The sequence below is a fragment of the Ailuropoda melanoleuca genome, chromosome 10 (assembly GCF_002007445.2).
Source record: "Ailuropoda melanoleuca isolate Jingjing chromosome 10, ASM200744v2, whole genome shotgun sequence".
Taxonomy (NCBI): Eukaryota; Metazoa; Chordata; class Mammalia; order Carnivora; family Ursidae; genus Ailuropoda; species Ailuropoda melanoleuca.
The window spans coordinates 97,669,631-97,683,257 of NC_048227.1; positions in this window are offsets into that span (position 1 = coordinate 97,669,631).

The following is a 13,627-nucleotide window of genomic DNA, read 5'->3' on the forward strand; positions in this document are numbered from 1 at the left end:
TCACATCTGGCTTGGGTTGGGTGCTTCATGTTGAGCCCATCACAGGTGGCCCTGCATGGAGATACCGTCAGGTACCACTTCACTAAGCACTGGCCTGGGTGCCTTCTGCTATTAAAAACAAAAACAAAACAAAAACTCACAGCAGTAGCGTTCTAATTAATCTGCCCAATACATGTATAATCAGAAGGCACCTGTGCCTCTTGCTTAGCTAAGAAAAGATCTCACAGAAGCCTGATGCTTCCTCCTTTTTGCACACTGAACAGGTAATTCCTAAGCTTCGGGCTTTTTCAGAAACTTGGCAAAACTCGACTCTGTTTTACTTTGAATGATATATCCAGAGCCACCTTCTTTTGTCCAGTTACTCTTTTATGTTTTGAATAATTCACCTGGAATGTTGGTCTAAATGTTCTAACAATCTATAGTTCCATTGGTTAAAAATAATTATACTCCTGTGCATTTAATAAATAGATCAGACTGCTTAAGATTCTCTCTTCCATTCAGAAATGGGTAGATTACTCGCTTTTTGCTAACTTTCTAGTGACATTAATTTACGGAACTAATTCCACGAACTTCAAGGCCTGACTCTCAGCTTTTGGAATAATAATGATTTCCTTAAATTTACCATCTGAACAAATAATCACCAAGATTTCAGAAAGATTAAAAACAAAATATGTTTAAATGTTTCTAATCATTTTCTCCCTCAGTCTCTTCAGACTTTTGCTAATTGCGGTGAGTTACTTCTTCAGGAATAAAAATGCTGTCCAGAAGCGTTCAATGTTTGCTCAGTTAAAAAGGATACTGGAAAAAATGACCTTGCACGCTCATTAATAAGAGTTTGGAAGTAACATTTCCTACTCATTATATTACCACTATTCCTTAAAAATGTGCAGTTAAATATGTGGTATTTCTCAGTTCCAAGAAAACTAAAGCTGACATAAAATAAACTGAGTGTTAAAAATAGACCCAGTATGGTGGCGTCAACAAAGCCTGTATTATTCCGATCTGATGATAGCACCAGTGCACTTAAATTCTATGCATCTGTCTCTATCTCATATGTACACATATTTACTCTGAGGAAATGGGAAAGCGAAGTTCAGCTCAAGAGCAGTAATGTAAACAGCATCGCACCTACTCTCAGCAGGAATCGTTTGCACACCTGTCTTTCTTGGAAATGTTTCAGCTGGTTGTTTTCTCAGGTTCATGTACAATTTCATTAGGCCCTGGAAACACCTTCGCTGTGTCAACTGTGCTGGCCATTAGCGAGAAAGGGGGAATGAGAGAGTGAATATTATACACCAGGTTCCATTTTCTAGGTGCTTGTTCGATGTATGTCAGACACAAATATGTAAACTTACCATGATAAAATTATATATCACATATGAAAGGGAGTTGCAACCATATTAAGGAGGCAAAGAAAAGGAATCCTAATGCAGCCTGGGGAGGAGTAAGGAAAGGAGTTAGGGAAGGTTTCCTGGAACCAGTGACCACTGAGTGGGGAAAGAGAAGAAAATACATTCTCCACAGAGAACGTAGGAGCAAAAAGGACTTGGAGATAAAGAACTCTTCTTAAAGTCTTTAAAGTCTTCTGCGTGGGGTGCTGGGCATACTATAAGGAGTTTAATATTCTGAAACATAAAGTGTAAGTTAAACAAGGACTGAAAGATGAGGCTAGTGAGACAAGCAAGACTAAACTCACGTAGAGCCTTGCACGCCACCATGTTGGGAAAAGGCTGTTGTGTTCAATATCATGTAATAAAAACTAATTATTGTAGACTCATGAGAGCTTATCCAAGAAACATCCTGTCACTCTAATACCCAGGCAGGATATTAAAGATATTTTCATACTGAGAACCTTTCACTAATCCTCATACTTATGCCACTGCAGTCTACACTTTCATTTTCAAATTCTAGCTACTTAGGTCTAATGGCAATTCTTTAAGAGTGCAGAAAAAGGAAGTGCAAACTATAAAAAATGTTGTAATTAAAAAAAAAACAAATAATCAAAAGAGTCTGCGTAACTGTTGCTTTCTGAGCTGCAAAGATCATGACAGATGTAGGAAGCCGAATTGAAGAAAAGTTATGTTTGTCTTAACCAATGTTTTCTTCAAATATGAGGAGCTGAATATGTTGCCATTGTGCAGAGGTTGGCTGATGTATCACTCAGGTGCTTCTAGAGTCAAAGAAATATAGAAAGGCCTCATGAGAAGCAATCGATCAGAGTCACCAGGAGCCAAACTGCATCCTCAGCATCCTTGTGAGGGAGTAATCCCCGCCCCCATTTCTCTCTCCAGCTCCAAGAAAGGGGGGTCCAATGGGCAAACTCTCATTTGGCCCCTTTGTCCCTGAGAATGTTGCTTATGCTCCCTAGCACACAGAAGGGGTGAATTGGGCTCACTGATGTCTACTTTTATAAAAGTAAAGGAGTCTGGGACACCAGGCTGGCTCAGTCAGTGCAGCATGTGACTCTTGATCTTGGGGTGGTGAGTTTGAGCCCCACATTGTCTATAGAGATTACTTAAAAATAAAAAAATCTTTGCGTATAACACCCAGTGCACCATGCAATACGTGCCCTCCCTACTACCCATCACACTGGGTGTTATACGCAACTAATGAAGCATCAAACTTTACATCGGAATCTGGGGATGTACTGTATGGTGATTAACACAATATAATAAAATAAAATTAAAAAAAAAAAATCTTTGGAGTGCATGGGTGGCTCAGTCAGTTAAGCATCTGACCCTTGATCTCAGTTCATGTCATGATCTCAGGGTCATGAGTTGGGCTCCGCACTGGGCATGGAGCCTGCTTAAGTTTCTCTCTCTCCCTCTCCCTCTGCCTCTCCCCTGCTGCATGCTCTCTCACTTTCTCTCTCTCTCTCTCTCAAAAAAAAAAATCTTTAAAAAATTTTAAAGTAAAGGTCAAGGAGTCTTATAACTAGAGTGACCAGATATCCTGCTTTACCAGCATAATCCCAGTGTCTGTCTGTGCTGTCAACCCAAATACCAATAGTGGCTTTTTTCCCTCTCAAAAATGTCTCTGTTTAGATAATAAATTATACGGTCACCCTACCTCTAGCCAGTTTCAGCAGGAATTCAACGTCTGCTTCTGAGCTGCTTCCATTTACTCCACACAAGCAGCTGATCCGGTGGAATTCCAGTGAATTCCTGTGAAACAACAATTTGAGTAGTGTCTTAGAAATTAGAGGTAAGAGTTTGAGCTATAATTTATACATTCCAGGAACCTTCAGAAAAATTGCAGGACTACATTTAATAAACATAAATCCTTATTGCACTCCTCTGGAAAATAAATAATAATTTTTAAAAACATAAGCAAGGCCCACCTACAACCTCAAGGGAAGATGGTGAAGGGACTCGGAAAACCCAGGGCAAAGAGCTTCAGGAGAGCAGAACTGGGAGGGGCCACCAGAAGCACCATCCATGAGGTCAGGGTGTTTGGTCTGAGCAGGCAGCATGCTCCTTATAACGCTTCCCTCCTCCCCGTTGGCCACTGAACCTCACATTCCGCGGAGTTTCTGATCCCTTGGCTCTCCTGCCTTCCCTAGCTCTGAGTCTTTTACAGAGGAGTCTGAACTGTTGTTTCATTTGTTTTATTTTTAAGGAACAACTCTGTTGAGGTATTCACATAGAACAAACTGCACATGCTTGAAGTGTACAATTTAATTAGTTTTGACATACGTTTGCTCCTATCAGGGTAACGAAAATACCCATGACCCCCAAAAGATCCCCCCACCCTGCCCCCCGCCCCTGATAGTTCCTCCGGTCAGCCCCTCCCGCTCCACGACTCCCATCCCTAGGCATCTTTCATGTGGTTTAAAATAAAACAAAAGAAACAAACAAATAAAACTTTTAAAAAGTGATTCTTCTCAAATGTATTTTTTTAATTGCTTAAACAGTCCGAAGCTCTCAGGTTTCTTGCTAATCCATGTGAAACGTATATAGCAATCTGCTTAGTTGTCTGGCACACTTTTCACATTAAGAAATAAATAAATAAAATACAAGAAAATTCCAAGAGAGCAAAGAACATTTTTGGCTTGTTTAACAAGCATAAGGACAAGAAGCATTTGCTTTAGTTTAAAGCCATTAAAAGCATTCTTTCCTATGGAAAAGTGAATGCCAGGAACAGCTAGACACTGAAATGGACCAAGTTTTTATTAAAAAGTGAGAGATGGCATCGCTAAAGCAAAGACCAACTCAGATAATAGAAATAAATCGAGTGGAATGCCTTGTTTTCACAAAGGTGTCAATTATTGAGTAACTTCTCCATCAATACTTTATCTAACAAACTGACTGGTAACTCTAACCTTGAAAAAAATGCTCAAAGTTTATTCTTGGTTTGGATTGCATTGGCTCTGGGGGAAAAAGCAACCAACCAACCTTTTCTTTTTAATGATGGGAAACTTTGGGAAAGCACAGCTTTTAGATTCTTCCATTAAGTAACTACATGAGCCTTCAAGTCATTTCACTTTGGCTTCTCATGGTATGATGAAGCGTCTTCAAAGCCCCTTCAAGCTCTAAATTTTATACTGTGTGACCTTTCCAGGAATATATGCGTCCAACAAAGGGCCCAACTAGTTCACATTCACCCTGGCGTAGAAAGAAGAGAAAAGCCAGTTTCCCCTCCCAAGGCACTCCTCTGCTGTAGCGGTTATACTGGTCAGTGTTGTACAGCCATTATAGAACCTTGATGGACTCAACCAGAAAATAACTTCATTAAAAAATAAAAAAATAGGGGCACCTGGGTGGCCCAGTCGTTAGGCGTCTGCCTTCGGCTCAGGGCGTGATCCCAGTGTTCTGAGATAGAGCCCCATATCGGGCTCCTCTGCTGGGAGCCTGCTTCTTCCTCTCCCACTCCCCCTGCTTGTGTTCCCTCTCTCACTGACTGTCTCTCTCTCTGTCAAATAAATAAATAAAATCTTTTTTAAAAAATCAAAAAATATTAACTGAAGGAATAAAGAATGATGTCACAGAGATTCTCCCAGGAGAAAACACTTAGCTCAGGGCAGCTCGTGACATGGCATCTTGCGGCCACCACTGTTATGCCGGAGAGAAAAAAGCGTCCAAGGTCTCCATCACTGTGTCACCAGCTCCCAGTTCAGTTTCCTAATCCTGTGTTTCCCTGCCTTTTGCCTGCCACGGTGCTACAGCAAATGAGGGTTTTTACACTATACTGAGGTACAGGAGGATGCTCAAGGTCAGGGGTGACATGTCCAGGAGCTTTGACTACTCCAGTCCCCACCAGGCATTTCCAGGGACTGAAGAGTGCCATATCTCGACATTCCTGTGACCTAGGCATGGTCTACTGCCGTGTCACAGCACACTGGTTGGGAAGCTCTGCCCAGGGCAGTTGTGTCTACTTGGCTGACACGGCGTAGGTTATATTCGCCTGGAATTCCTACAGGAGCCTAGGAAAACAAATATCAATTTTTACCTTCTACTTCTGTAACAAGAGGCAGGGCCGCATAAATTGGGGAATTCCCCCAAAAAGATGCAGGCAAGTGATGGGGGAAAGGGAAAGGGTAAGGGTTGGAAAGGGCCGCCAAAATCCGATTCATGTATACAAATTTATTTCAGTGGACCTTGCCCAGAACAATTGTGCCATATGACAGCAAGAAGACTACTTGGGCTTAGAAACATGATTTCAGTAGAGCTTGATACCTCATAACTGTAGATCTGTCTGCCTCTCTGGAGCTACTCAAAATGGCAACACTAACTTCAGTGAGCCCATTCTTTCACAGGAATAATTCCATGCTGCATACCATAAATAGTATCACCCAGAAGCCCAGGTACAGGTGCCTCTGCTTTTCAGGGTCCTATTCTGGCCCTGCTCTGGCCATACGTCTCCTCTTCAGGTGAGGTGACCAAAGGACCACTCAGCCTCACCTGATGTCCCCACGCTGGGTGCATACCATTCACCCCTTCTAGACTATACTCTGTGCATCCAGGACTCAGAATTACCTGCCCAAATGACCACTTCCAGGGCCAATGCAAGTGTTTTGCTAAGGCAGCAACACTGCACTGTTGAGTGCACACACCCAGCACTGAAGGATGGCCAATGGGTGACTCTTTGTGGGGAGCATGTATGTGACTGGAACATGGGGGTTGGAGGGTGTGCACTTATTTGTGAGGCCCCTGCAGGGAAGGACAGAATCAGGGTGGGAAGAGAAGAGGAGTGGAGGTGGAGGGACTCTATCTGTGTTCGTATCCGTATCTGTCTTCTTTACCTACTCAAAAGTCAAGACAGCCAGGCCATGACCTGCCCTCAAAGCAAGATCATCTATATCATTATCTATATCATGTGGCCTTTCAGAGCTTCCTCTACACAGAACTTGGAGATCATTACCCCATTCAGAACTGAAAAACCAGAGACTGAGCCACCCCCATGCCTCAGCTAATTGGGATAGAGTTCAAGCCTTCTGATTCCATAAGATCAACTGTATCTCCTGGCAGGCGAGGGCACACTGCTCTGGGAAGGTTGTTCACAACACTAGAGCTACCTCAGAGTATAAGGAAATGGGAAGGACACTCATCAGGACCAAAGACAGGGTGGGACAACAGGAGGGGCAACAGTGCTGCTCCTGCCTGGGATCCTGAAACCACAGATTTCGACGAGTCCCTTCTTCATCCTACAGCTAAGATGCTGTATTTTTCTCAGTCAGACCTACCATGCTAGTACCAGCCTCTGTCTCTCTGCTTCCTAGGCGGACATTCAGAATCCAAGCCTAACCCTCCACAGCATATCAGACACAAGGCTTTGGGACTACACAGTTTCACCATTGGGTCTAGCCTCTGGGAGGTTCAGCGCTATGTCTATGTCATCCCGTGTATGACTGGATTGAGGCTAGACACTTGATCCCAAGCCAGCCAATTCAATGGCTTCCCAGTAGCCAAGTGATTTCTCCCTTGGAAAAAACGTGAACGAATAGGTAGCCACAGCCAGTGATGACCTGATACAGCTTTAGGGCTGGCAGCCAAGTTGGCTGATATGCAAGATGAAAAAGCAGAGAAAGTCCACTGACGAGGAGAATGCATCTGATACACAAAGAGAAACAGAAGAGACCACGCACCCCTGAGAGACTGGGGGAGTGGCTTCAGGTTCCTCGTGACTCTCCAGGCTTCAATGTGGTGGCAATAACTTTCATTGAAATTACATTTTCTTCTTGTACCAGGGTCCGATGGGATTTCTGTAAACTTAAACACACTATAAAGACAAAAACAAATGAAAACACCTGATTTCACTGGAGCACACTTGCATGTGTCCAGCATGAAGCCCAAAGAAACCTGAGTATAAGTCTCCGCAGTTCAAGATCACTCTTTAAGACCGCATTCACACAAATAAATATGTCCAACATCTGTCATCCAGGTTCTACAACCATGCAGGATCATGAACCACATATCCCTCTGAGGACCTCAGGCCCCATGCCCCTTGCTCAGAGGATGGCTGAGTCACCTACCTCCCAACTCTGACTTTCCCTGAAAGGTCATCTATACCTCTACACTGAGATTCTTACACAGAGCTCCCCCTCTTACCCATACCAGACCACCCTGAGAAAGAACAGAGTCCAATCCTAGTGTGGGTCCTTTGGGCCTTGCTACATCACATACCAGGCATCAAGCACCATGGCATTAGACACTTTTTGAAGAACTGCCCATAGCCACCATGCCTCCCCCTGCACACTGTTCTGCTTTCAATACTCAAATTTCTATCCTTTTGATATATGCCCTGTTTCAGCACTTAGACCTAACACCAGGCACTATCCTTCTGGATACATCCTTGGCTTCTCAATATCTATAATTGTGGTTCACAACAGCTACTCTCCTCTGAACACCCTTGGCAAATCCCCATCTCAGTAGAGATCTTTTCTACCCCTCCATGGTGGAAGTGTACCCTGCAGAACAGAAAGCAGGTACCAACCACCAGACTTCACACTTTCATAGGCACAAAACTGGAAATCATTTGGCTAATATATTAATCACTGCAAAACTGAAAAGAATCAAAACCCTGTAAGTCACAGCTGGACTGAACACATTTCACACCAAACTTCAAAATCCCATCAGACACACAGTTTACGTAAATTCACCTTTTAAATATAAGCTGTCACAACGGAGTTCACAGAAGCAACAGTCCAGGGAAAATGTCATTATGTGCAGTGGAAGGTCTTAATCTGACTGGGCAGCGAGTGAAATTATCCACTAAGACTGGTTCTCCAGAGAAGGCCTCAAGAGACCTGGGTAAAGCAATCAAAGAGAATTCTTTTTCCTGGAAGAGAAGCTAACCATAAAATGTCCACTCTCTAAAGAAGGGCACACTTTCTCCTTAGCAGTGCAAAAACTGATTCAAGCTTTACATAGTTAAACAAACTGCCTCCAAGAACCATTATTTCTCTTTCTGCTTTTCAACTTAGGTCTTCAGAAAGCTGCCAGTCATTCTTATCTGGGAACTCAAATTTTACTGCAACACAATGACCACCTGATACAACTGAAGCTCTTTGATCTTATCCAGATGCAGGTACCGCTCACCCCTGCATCTTTGTTCATACCATCTACCCTGCCCTGTGGCTTTGCCCCTCCTGGCTTCCTATTGAAATCCCAACTCTTCTTCAAGGCCCAGCTCAAATTCCTCCCCTTTGGGCAGTGACCTTTCTCACAGCTCTGAATTCTGACAGTGCTTACTACCCATATCACTAATTTGGTATCTGTCCTGTATTGTGTGATGTGGTTGATTTCCTATGAAGTCAACTTTCTCATTCTATTTAGCCTCCCTGGAGCTCTGATATCTATCAGCATCCCACTGATGAACTGCAAAGCAATACGAGAGCCTTAAGTATTAAAAAAAAAAAATGCAACTCAATATATTGCATATACATAAGGCTGAAATAGATAAATACATTTGAGAAAGATTTTGAGAAAGAAGATTTGAAATAAATTGGGTTGTTCAAATCCTACTCTTAGATTCGGGGTGGCCCCATAAAATAGCTGTCAACTGGGGGATCCCCAGTCTTGAGTCTGGCTGAACAGGGACACTCTGAACAAGGGCAGATGAAAGAACAACTCTGACCATGGTCCAGAAGAACCCATGGTCTGAACACCAAGTTAAAAATTCCAAGGTAATCTAAAAAATGGCAATCCAAAGGGACAAAAGAATGCAATGTATGGAATAGTTCAAGGCAACTATTTCAAAATTAAAGTTGTAAACAGCTGGAAAATTCTTTTATGTGGCGCCTAGGGCATGACTTAGGGATAAAAGTGGAAACTTTAAGCAACCATACAAGGCTGGGTAATGATTTTTAAGTGCTAACACTTAAGGAACTAGAACACCCTCTTTTACAAAACTCACATTCCCTCTGCCTGTGGATATATTTCTTCAGTCAGGTATACTCTGTGCAGCCAGGAGTTTCTCATTTTCTCTTGGTATATCTCCACAGTCTAGCATAATGCCTGGAACCCAGAATGTTCTCAGCAGTAATGTATTTAACTCTAAACTTAGCTGCTTTGTTGTTATATGCTTAGTACCTTAAAAAGTGACTGACACACAGTATACTCAATCAATATTGGTTGAATTAATGGGAATGAATGAATTGGTGAATGGATGCTTGCCAATGTGCCAGACCCTCTCTAAGTGTTGGAGAACATGAGCTTTCCCTCTAGTAGGGATTAAATTATTGTAATATATTTTATTCACAGTAATTAAATTATTGTGATACATTTTATTCACTGTCAAGTGGGTATAGGAAGGATGGGGGTACCTCATCAAAGGTGAGTAAGAAATAACCATTGAATCATCTTAGACTAAATGCCCCAGCTAATCTAGATCTAGTGCAGTAAACGAATAAAAGACCACCAGTCACCAACCCATTGTACGGGTCAACAGTCTCTATTCCTACTTGATATACAAGGCAATCAAATTTTAGTCATCAAAAGGCTGGACTTGTTGTCATAGCTCATCTCCTGCAATATTTGTGAGAACCAAACACATATCCTAATAACAAACACATGTCATAGAATGGATTGAAAGCCACCACCCTCAAGCACCCCCAGCCTGACCATAAAAACACATGTGCCTTTTCTTATATCTGTATCACTGGTAAAAGTTAACTGTCCATCCAGCTTACACCTTGACACAGACAACAACCTTTAACCTCTTCTTCTAAAGGTGCAATCTTCAGTACACATGTATGTGCATGTGCACTTATGTACACATACACACATGTGTACACACACACAACCACCATGTGGCTCCTAAAGGCAAGAGTTTAATACTTCCCTGAAAAACAACAGCTTAAAGACTACCGAACTAGGGGTATTGGTTAATTACTCATTTATTAAATTATTCACTTACTCTTTCTTCATTCATTAAACACTTATTGAGTCCCTACTCCTGCAAGTATTTTTCCTAGGTATTGCAGAAAATTCAAAGACAAAAATAAGACACATTCCGTATCTTCAAGGTTACTGCCATCAATTGGGGAAAAGAGACAGTCAGAATCACTGTGGAATGAAACCCATGCTAACACAGAGAAGTCAGGGAGCTGCTATGATCACAAGACCAGGCACTCACTTTTACTGAGCTTTTCAGAGGGGATCTCACTAATTCTTACAACAGCCCTACGAAGGAGGCATTACATCTATTTTCCAAGTTTTAAAAAAGAAACTTGAGGAATTTAAGTATTTGTTCCAAGTCATACAGCTAGCAAGTAGCAGAACCAGGATTTTAATCGAGTTGTATTTGACTCACGAGTCTGTTACCTGGAGTCAATGAAGAGATGAAACTTTCTTTAAATACTGAAAGATGAAAAGTTATTTACTAGGCAGAACTAGTGAATGGGTACGAGGGCATCCTGAGGAGCAGGAATAGCGTATTCGGAGACGCCTCAGAGGAGAATATGTGAGGACCAGCAAGTAGACGAGTGCAGCGAGGCAAAGGGTAAGTAAGATCATTTCCTGTTTTCCTTCGGAAGTTCTCTTTCTGGACCAAATATACCATCTCCTCCGTGACCAGTCCGAGTTTGCAAACATGTGACCATTGCCAGCTAAAGGGCTCCTGTCACCCTCCCTTTGCTGGCAGCTTAGATAAGGTTTGTTTTTCATCATTGCCTCATTGACCTCACTGTGAGGAATTCAGGTTCATCAAAGCAGCATTACCAATATTTACGTCAGTTTTCAAACTTAATTTCTCAGTGTGGAAGAGAAACAAGGCAGTTGTGGAATGTTTTTATTTCATGAGCACAGGACTTCTATAATTGCTTCTCATTTTGGCTGTCGTTGAAGATACCTCCCTGTTTTTCCATTCAAACAGTAAACACTTCCTTTGACTTCCTGGACTTCCTGAATAAGAAGATAAATAATAATGACTCTTACATGTTTCATTATAATGAAGTATATTTTTGAGGTCGTTGTAAACACTGTGCTATACATCTCCATGAAATAAGATGTGACTGAGAGAATGACTACGTGCCTGACACTCCAATTCCATCTCCACCCCCATCCCAGGGACTGGTCTGTCTCTGGCTATTTTTGGGGAGTACAGACTGGGTATAGGTGGACCCTGTGATAGCCTGAGTCAACTCTGCATCTTTATCAGTATCTCTCCTCATGGACTCAGGGCTCTTCAAGGGCAGGGTCCACCCCTTGCTCACCCCTGTATCCCCCACATCTGCCATCGTATCTGGTACCTCCTAGGATGCTGGCATTTTTTGTTAAATAAATGATTCCAAAAAATCATCCCCAAATGGTTCTTCTACCATCTGCTGTGTTTGCCAAAAACTTACCTGTTATTAACACATTTAAGGAACCCAATAGAATAACTAATTTAAGGCAGCCTCTGACAGGAAAAAGGCCAGTTTTGATCAAGGAAGGATGAAAGAGAATTGTGCTTGGACAAAATTATAATACATGACTACTCCTGATTCTCACCTCCCTGTGCAGCATGTCGGTTCTATGCCCTTACATCAGTGTTTTTGTGCAGCTCAGAGCAGGGCTGACAGTCATACAACCTCCCAAGTACCTGAGCTTCCTGAGTTGCTTTCTTCTCTTTAGTTTCCCACTCAATACTCTGCACTGACCCACTGCCCCAATGACAGCTAGATGGTAAGGAGGATGGGATGCTAACAGAAACATGACTTGCTGGAAAAAGAGGACAAGGGCCCTGTGGGCTGGGTTTGGGATATTAGAAGACTCTGCAAGATAGTCAGTAAATGCTTCCAAGCATAGGAAAGTGAGGGAGTAAGGGTTCCAAATATCCTACTTGCTAATGAGGCTAAGCAGTGAGAAGCAGAATTAAGGCAAGCCACCCAAATGCCCCCTTGGTTATTGTTCATTCACTCTTTTTCAAGCAGAGAGATGAAGAGATATTACAATGACAATGGGGCCACAAACCCACGGCTAAGAGGCAATATGGTTGTGGCTTCTGAGTCAAGGAATCCTCAAACTGTCCATACACAAAGATAAACTCCAAATGGATGAAAGACCTCAATGTGAGACAGGAATCCATCAAAATCATAGAGGAGAACATAGGCAGCAACCTCTTTGACGTTGGCCACACAACTTTTTTCATGACACATCTCCAAAGGCAAGAGAAACAAAAGAAAAAATGAACTTGTGGGACTTCATCAAGATAAAAAGATTCTGCACAGCCAAGGAAACAGTCAAAAAAACTAAGAGGCAGCCCACGGAATGGGAGAATATATTTGCAAATGACACTACAGATAAAAGATTAGTATCCAAGATCTACAAAGGACTTCTCAAACTCAATACATGTGAAACAAATAATCAAATCAAAAAATGGGCAGAAGATATGAACAGACACTTTTCCAATGAAGACATACAAATGGCTAACAGACACATGAAAAAATGTTCAAAATCATTAGCCATCAGGGAAATTCAAATCAAAACCACACTGAGATACCACCTTACGCCAGTTAGAATGGCAAAAATTGACAAGGCAGGAAACAACAAATGTTGGAGAGGATGTGGAGAAAGGGGATCTGTCTTACACTGTTGGTGGGAATGCAAGCTGGTAGAGCCACTGTGGAAAACAGTTTGGAAGTCCCTTAAAAAGTTAAAAATTGAGTTACCCTATGATCCAGCAATTGCACTACTAGGTATTTACCCCAAAGATACAGACATAGTGAAGAGAAGGGCCATGTGCACCCCAATGTTCATAGCAGCATTGTCCACAATAGCNGGGATCCCTCCTACATTGTTGGTGGGAATGCAAGTTGGTACAGCCACTCTGGAAAACAGTGTGGAGGTCCCTTAAAAAGTTAAAAATTGAACTACCCTATGACCCAGCCATTGCACTACTGGGTGTTTACCCCAAAGATACAGACGTAGTAAAGAGAAGGGCCATATGCACCCCAATGTTCATAGCTGCATTGTCCACAATAGCCAAATCATGGAAGGAGCCGAGATGCCCTTCAACAGATGACTGGATTAAGAAGCTGTGGTCCATATATACAATGGAATATTACTCATCCATCAAAAAGAATGATTTCTCCACATTTGCTGCAATATGGACGGGACTGGAGGAGATAATGCTAAGCGAAATAAGTCAAGCAGAGAAAGACAATTATCATATGATTTCTCTCATCTATGGAACATAAGAACTAGGA